Source organism: Mustela lutreola, chromosome 6, assembly GCF_030435805.1.
Source record: "Mustela lutreola isolate mMusLut2 chromosome 6, mMusLut2.pri, whole genome shotgun sequence".
Lineage (NCBI taxonomy): Eukaryota > Metazoa > Chordata > Mammalia > Carnivora > Mustelidae > Mustela > Mustela lutreola.
The window spans coordinates 148199062-148206199 of record NC_081295.1 but is presented as its reverse complement, the minus strand read 5'-3'; the positions used below and the strand labels follow the sequence as shown (position 1 = coordinate 148206199).

General features: G+C 42.4%; 1 long non-coding RNA gene across 1 annotated transcript; it reads right to left on the bottom strand.

Annotated features, from left to right (window-relative positions):
* Positions 1–323: 323 nt before the first annotated feature.
* On the bottom strand, positions 324–2999 carry LOC131833272 (uncharacterized). The gene is made up of 2 exons (XR_009354377.1): positions 2821–2999; positions 324–447 (listed from the first exon to the last, which is right to left on the bottom strand). It is a non-coding gene; the product is annotated as an uncharacterized LOC131833272 (long non-coding RNA).
* Between the last annotated feature and the right edge of the window lie 4139 nt (positions 3000–7138).

Genomic DNA, 7138 nt, shown 5'->3' with positions numbered 1-7138 from the left:
TAAGAGAATGAAATTTCTGTTGTTCATGGCATTTTGTTATAGTGGTCCAAACAGACTAAGAGGGATTATTGATATGGATAGGCTTTGATCTATCATATTTCTATTGAGCTTTCGTTGTTCTACCTCCTCTTATTCTTCATTTCTGCTTTCTTTCAGATTTACTGCTCTGCTTTTTTAAATTCTATTTTCTTTGCTAGTTAACTGCTACACTATACTATACGTGTGTGTGTGTGTGTGTATCTGTGTGTGTGTCTTAGGGGTTACTGTAGGGTTGATATTTTACATCTTTAAATTATCATAGTCGATATTAAGCAATGTTATACCTTCATGTACAGCAGAAGAACCTGATAGTCATCTGTCCCATTTCCTTCCTCTTGGCCTTTGTACTACTGTTGTTGTCAAGCATTTTGTGCAGCATTATTACTTTTTCTTTAAACAATGATCTTTCTAAGAGATTGAACGTAAGAAAAATTGCTTCATAATGAGGCATTTACCTGCCATTTCTGGTTTTCTACATCCCTTTGTGTCGATCCATATTCCCATCTGGTACCATTTTCCTTCTCCTTGATGTACTTCTTTTAATATTTCTTGTAGCATAGCTGGGCTGGTGATGAATTCTTTTGATTTCCCATCCCTACAACCTTGGGTTCAGTAGATTTGCTTAGGAGTCTCCTGATACCCAATGGAAAAATCCTTCCGCCAGGGAACAGAATAATGTTTCCATTAAACTGGTTGCTGAAATGGTTCCCTGACCATTTGGGGCTCAGTGGGTCACCAAAATAACAGATACAGAAGGGAGAACTGTATTTTCTAGAATTGTCAGTATTTATTCCTAAAGGGAGATTGGATTGTTGCTATATAAAGTGGGTGAGAAAGACTATCTAGAACCCAGGAGGTTTGCTGGGATGCCCCTTGGTGCTTCATTGTCTCCTAGTCCTGCTCAGTGGAAAGCTGAAGCAACCAAGTAAAGACAGGACCACCAAGGATTCCAACCCTACAGGAGTAAAGGTGTGAGTCATCCCAGCACATAAGGAACTCTAACTCTAATGTCTGGCATGCTGATAGAGGGTTACGGAAATGTGCTATGGATATGGAAGAACGAACCTATGAATATCAACCTGGGTCTTACGACCAGCTATTGAATCAGTTACCTTATAGGTAACTATCTTATAGGAGGATTATTGATGCTGGCTATTTTTAAAAATCACATATAATATGATATTTTATCCCTCCCCTCCATCTTGTCAATACATATCATATTATATATATGCATATTACATAGGTAGAATTACTGATAGAATTTTTTGCATCTGTTGTCATTTTAAGACTCTCTTTTCTCATCTGTTCTTGCATGGAGTGTGACCTAGAAATCCCTGCCAGGATATTTTCCCCAAATTTCTTTTATTAACATATAATATATTATTTATTTCAGGGGTACGGGTCTGTGATTCATCAGTCTTAGACAATTCACAGCACTCACCATGGCACATACCCTCCCCAGTGTCCATCACCCAGCCACTCCAGTCCTCCTACTCCCAGTCCTCCTACCTCCACTCCAGCAACCCTCAGTTTGTTTCTTGAGATTAAGAGTCTCTTACGGTTTGTCTCCCTCTCTTGTTTCATTTTTCCCTCCCTTCCCCTATGATCTTCTGTCTTGTTTCTCAAATTCCTCATATCACTGAGATCATATGATAATTGTCTTTCTCTGGTTGACTTATTTTACTTAGCATAACATCCTCTAGTTTCATCCACATCATGGCAAATGGCAAGATTTAATTTTTGATGGCTGCATAGTATTCCATTGTATATATACACCACATCTTCTTTATCCATTCATCTGCTGATGGACAACTAGGCTCTTTCCATAGTTTGGCTATTGTGGACATTGCTGTTGTAAACACTGGGGTGCAGGTGCTCCTTCGCATAACTGCATCCAAACGTTTTCTAATAAATCATTTCTCTCCCTAAGTCTAAGTCCACTTTTCACAAGAAATCTCCTGGAAGAGAAGAGCAGAGGCTTTCTGCCATCTTGCCACACATTTCACAGCGACTCTCCATCTTACTACTTAAGCAAGCTATTGACTCCCACACTCAGGTTTTTATAGTTTTGAGTTCAGGCATCACAAATGTTAGTGATATTTATCATTGAGTGTGTAGACTAGAAGTAACAAACTAGGGGCCCGAGGGAGGGAGGGGAGTCGGGAAGCACAGGTGTGTGTCTTCCCCATCAACTGTAATTATTCTACTGGTCCTTACCTCTCTCCAAACCTCCTCAGTTTCTATAGCTAACATCACTTCATTTCCTTCTCCCAAAGCAAATCTTTGACAAGGGGAGTACTGAGCCCAGTTCAGTTTACCAAGACTTGAGGATGACATAATAAAATTAAAAATAGTATCCCTCTGTCTTGAGACTGCTGTAAGGAATAAATTAGTTAATACACGAAAGTGGTTAGAACGTTGCCCGACCCATCATATGTGATCAGCATAGGCTAGTTTCTATCATTGTTATAATTATCGTTGTTATTATTAAATCATTTGGCTCTGCATCTTAAAGTAGCTGAGACCAACACTAGGAAAGAAGGAGACGAAATTGGCCTGGGGAAAGGGGGAATCATTTCTCTGCTATATCAATGATATTTTCTCAGCCATTAGAATCACATGTAAAATGCTATTTTTGCAGGACAAATCCAATCTGTGCCCCTCATCTTCATAAGGATCTTATCTATGTGGTAGCTGTTTTTCTAAAAATACATACAAAAATCTAGGTTTTATGAAGTTAATCTGTTAATCTAAATGGAGAAAGACTCGGAACACAGATACCTCTTCCTTTCTTTTGGGCTGGAACACAAACGCTATGTAGGAGATGAGCCAGCCTCGCGTGACCATGGAGCAATGAGCATGGGGCCGGAAGTCACATTTTAAGGACATCTGAGAAGAAAGGTGTCCCCGTGGAGCTGCCCTTCGGGCGTTTGACTCCTACTTTTGTGACAGCTGATCTAAAAAGACAGAAGATGACTTTGGGTGAAGCCACTGTATGTTTGATTTTCTTCGGTTTGCCAAAGGTTCAAGCATAGGCAGAACATATGGCTATCTATATGAAAGGATTTAAGGAAAAACGAACAGATAATTTTGGATAAAACAAAATAATCTCTTCTACTTCCTTGAAATAGTGCAATAGAAATCATTCTTTTTTTATACATAAAGTTTTCATGTCCCCTTTAAAACTCAAAATTTGGAAATAATCATATCCATTGGAATATGTAGGGACTATGTTCTCTTATTCTCTGTAATCTTGATATTCTGACATCTGGGGCCTTGCTGACCTGAGAGGGACCGGGCCTCCAAAAGCGAGCTAGTTCCTAGAGACAGTAAACATCTTGTGGAATGCGGCTGTAATTATTCTACTGGTCCTTACCTCTCTCCAAATCTCCTCAGTTTCTATAGCTAACATCACTTCATCTCTTTCTCCCAAAGCAAATCTTTGACAAGAGGAGTACTGAGCCCAGTACTCAACCCAACCAAACCAGAGCCCATACCATCACCGCCTCCTTTTTGGGGGTCACCTTCATGGAGATGGGATGAATGTGTACTGTAGGTGTACAGAAATATTGGTTAGCCAAAGGGGTGGGCTGTAGCACAAGGCAGAAGCTCTTGTTGCTTTTGTTCTGGTCCTTTTCATGAAATCTCTTCTCTACCAAATATTCCAAGTGCCAACCCTTTCGATCTTAATCCTGCTAACTCTGTTCATGTGTGAGAACTATGAGAGAAGTACTTGTCAACTACGTCCTGCACCACAAGACCTGTGATCCCATCACTTCATCTAAGGAAGCTTGAACCATTTGACAATTCCAGTGGAAACTAGGGGAGTTCAGAAAGTTGCAGTTACTCCAGATGTATCCCCAAGGGGAGGTCTAATCAGCTATGGTGTGGGTGTGAGGGCAACAAAGCTAGCTTCTTTCAGCCATCTTGAGAGCAGACAGGGACTTCGCAATGCCAGCTGTGAGATACCAGTAACATCAGATGGGAAGTAGAATCATCTGGTGAAAGGAAAGTTCTGGAGCCATGCTGACCTGGTTTTGAAGCCCGACATTGCTGAACCAGCTTGAACGGGGTCCTCAGCTTTGGTAAGTTGGAGATCACCGTAAAGGGCAAATGTATGGGCAGACCCTGCCTATTACTGCGCCTGGTACAGAGTATGTAATGAATCAATGGAAGCTGCTTTTTTTTTTTTTTTTTTTTTTTTTTTAAAGTAGGCTCTGTGACCAGGGGGGAGCCCAATGCAGGGCTTGAACTCACGACCCTGACATCAAGAGTCGGATGTTGAACCGACTGAGCCACCCAGGCACCCCGGAAGCTGCTACTTTTATCACAAAAGTTCATGCAATGTAAGTCACCACTTTCTGGCCTTGGTTAATTGAGTAAATAAGGTTCCTTTATTTCTAGGCTTACTCAGGCTCTTGGGGTGAGTCAACCCAAGGGACAAAATTACCTAGAATGCCTCCCTCAATATTTATCCATTTTCAGGTGACTACCAGGCTTTTTCATCTTGCTTTGCATTACTTGCAAATGTCAAAAACCTTCTAGCCACCGAAGTAATAAAAAGAGTAGCATGTATATTTTAAGATCCATATGTCATGGGTTAAAGTATTAGATATGACAGCTAGGATCAGAATGAGGTTTTGCTGATGTCTTAATGGTATGCTAAGAAAACTCCAAAATGCGTGCCCCGTCCCCAACATCAGAGTGGGCACTGGAAAGATTTTTGTTAATAATACATGGGACGGCCTATCAGGCTGACCCCAGTGTCCTGCTGTCCGAAGTTCTTCCTAGGACAGGGAGGATATAAAATTCCTATACGCCAGTTTAGCAGACTATTTTTAAGTTTGTTCCTGTGGCAAAAAGTCCATTTTTTTTTTTTTTTTTTTTTTTTTTTATGTTAGTCCACAACCCCATCACCTGTGCTGAGCGTGGACGCATCCCATGAGCAACCAGTTGAAGAGCGAAGACGTGTTCTCATACTGAGGGCCTGGCTGGTTTTAGTTTGATTTTTTTTTTTTTTTTCATTTAAGTGTGAGAGGATCATTACATACGCAGGCAAGACCTATGAGAGGTGATAACCAGACAAATACCGTATGAACTTAAACCTCGGAAAACCCACTGCCCACGGACAAATGGCCAGATTATACCCTGCTTCGTGTGCAGAGAATAGAGCTACGCTACGGGCTATTGGAGTGCTTTTCTTCTTGTTCTAAAGCTGCTTAATCCGTGTAAAATACTGTCCCAATTTATTGCTGTTAAATCCCCTTACCTTTGCCGCCGCCGTAAGTGCTGTAAATGTATCCTTCTGCTAGAATCTCAAGAAATCATTGCAAATCAAAATGACACAAATGGCTCGGAAATAAATGCAAAACCAAGGAAAAGAACGGTCTATATTGAACCTTAGGTGTGTACTTTAAAACCTATCTTTTTGTGTTACGGTTTCTTCTCGAAGAAAAAAGCTCTTCCAGGCCCACCTTTAAAGATGGTCGAGATATCCTGTATCTGAATTACAGGCCTCCTTGTGCTGCACGGTGACCAGAATCCATTCTCTGTTGTCGAAGGAGGCCTCCGTGGCATATTAATTTCCTTTAGTAACTGATCTTTACTTGGAGCAGAGACTGTGGCAGGGCTGTGATAATGATCTGGAAAGCAGCAAGCAAAGGGATAAAATAGAGCAGAGCACACTGCTTGCTCAGGTTATGCTGAGGCCAAGTGTCTATAAATGGAATTAAGAGAGGAAATGATTTTGGACCAGATAGGGGAACTTGGACTTGAAGCCAAACCCATTCTTCAACTTAAATTCAGTCCTAAGCACCAGACAAACAGCCAGAGGCTTTATTTCCACTTACCCTACGGTTACCCCAGCACAAAAGAATCATAAGTGATTGACCATCACAGACTATCGTGACCGTCAGCAACTTCTTTAAAAGCCACGAGATAGAGAATGGGGCTTGAGCCCAGCTCATACACTTTGCAACTTTATATTCACCTAATGCCATACTGTCCCTGTCCTCACAAGACTTCCCAAGTGGCCAAGTGAAGAGGGAGTAGGGTGAGGTGGGAAAGTGCACTGGCTTTAGAGCCGCAGACCAGGTTCAAAGCCTCCAGGGCCCTTTGCTGTCCCTGGGCTTTGGTGAAGCCTTCCTTATCAGCAACACAGCAATAAAGATACTAAATTTCTAGGGTCATTGGATGATGAAGGGGGATTGTTTATGGAAATCGTTGTGGACACAATAAATAGTGGTCGATGTTATCATGGTAACCCAACTGTGTTGACATTATACATTGTATTATTTACATCATTCCTTCCAAAATGTTCACCAGTGAGTAAGTGGAGTGCCCTCAATTCTTATCCCCCGAGCATCCTCCTCTCAACACTCAGAACTGCTTCTACTCCCTGTGCTTCCCCAGAGAAAGTTTACCATGTGGGCCATCTCCCCTCTGCTGTTGTAGATAATCAAGGGCCACTTGGCCCCCAAGGGAGAACACCTTGCTTTCCCTTGTCAGTCTTGTCCCCACCTTGGAATAGGTCCTTTCTCTTAATTGCCCACCACAGGGAAGACACCTGCCTTTGCCCTAATCATAGTTTGTTGGAAGTTTGGAAGTAATGGACGGGAAGCAGAATTCAGACAGAAATTTACCAACACAGCCCAGGTCCCTGGGCAGGTCCTTACAAAAAGAACTCCAGCCTGCTCCAGGTCTCAGAGCTCAAGCCCAAATCACTCCAGGCCCCAGAGAGGAGGGCACTTTCCCTCCCTCCAGCTTAAGACCTGCCTCTGAGTCCACTTTTCCTCCTACATGATTAACTCTGCCTAGTGTGGTTCTTGTAGGAGAAAACCCACCCCTTATCACCCAGAGGAACATACTCTGGCCTTGGTCAAATAATAGTCTCACAATAACTGGGTGGAGAAGAGAACCTCAACTCAGGTGTGCCACAGGGACCCAGAACTTGTGCCTCCCCTTCTCCCAGCCTTTCCTGGGGTGTCACAGAGACTTGCTGAGCCTCTAGGGTTTCTAAGCAGATGAAGTTACATAACTGGAGCCCATGTCTAAGCCCTGAGATTCACTTCCAAGCTCCACTAGCTCACAGCACAGAGGT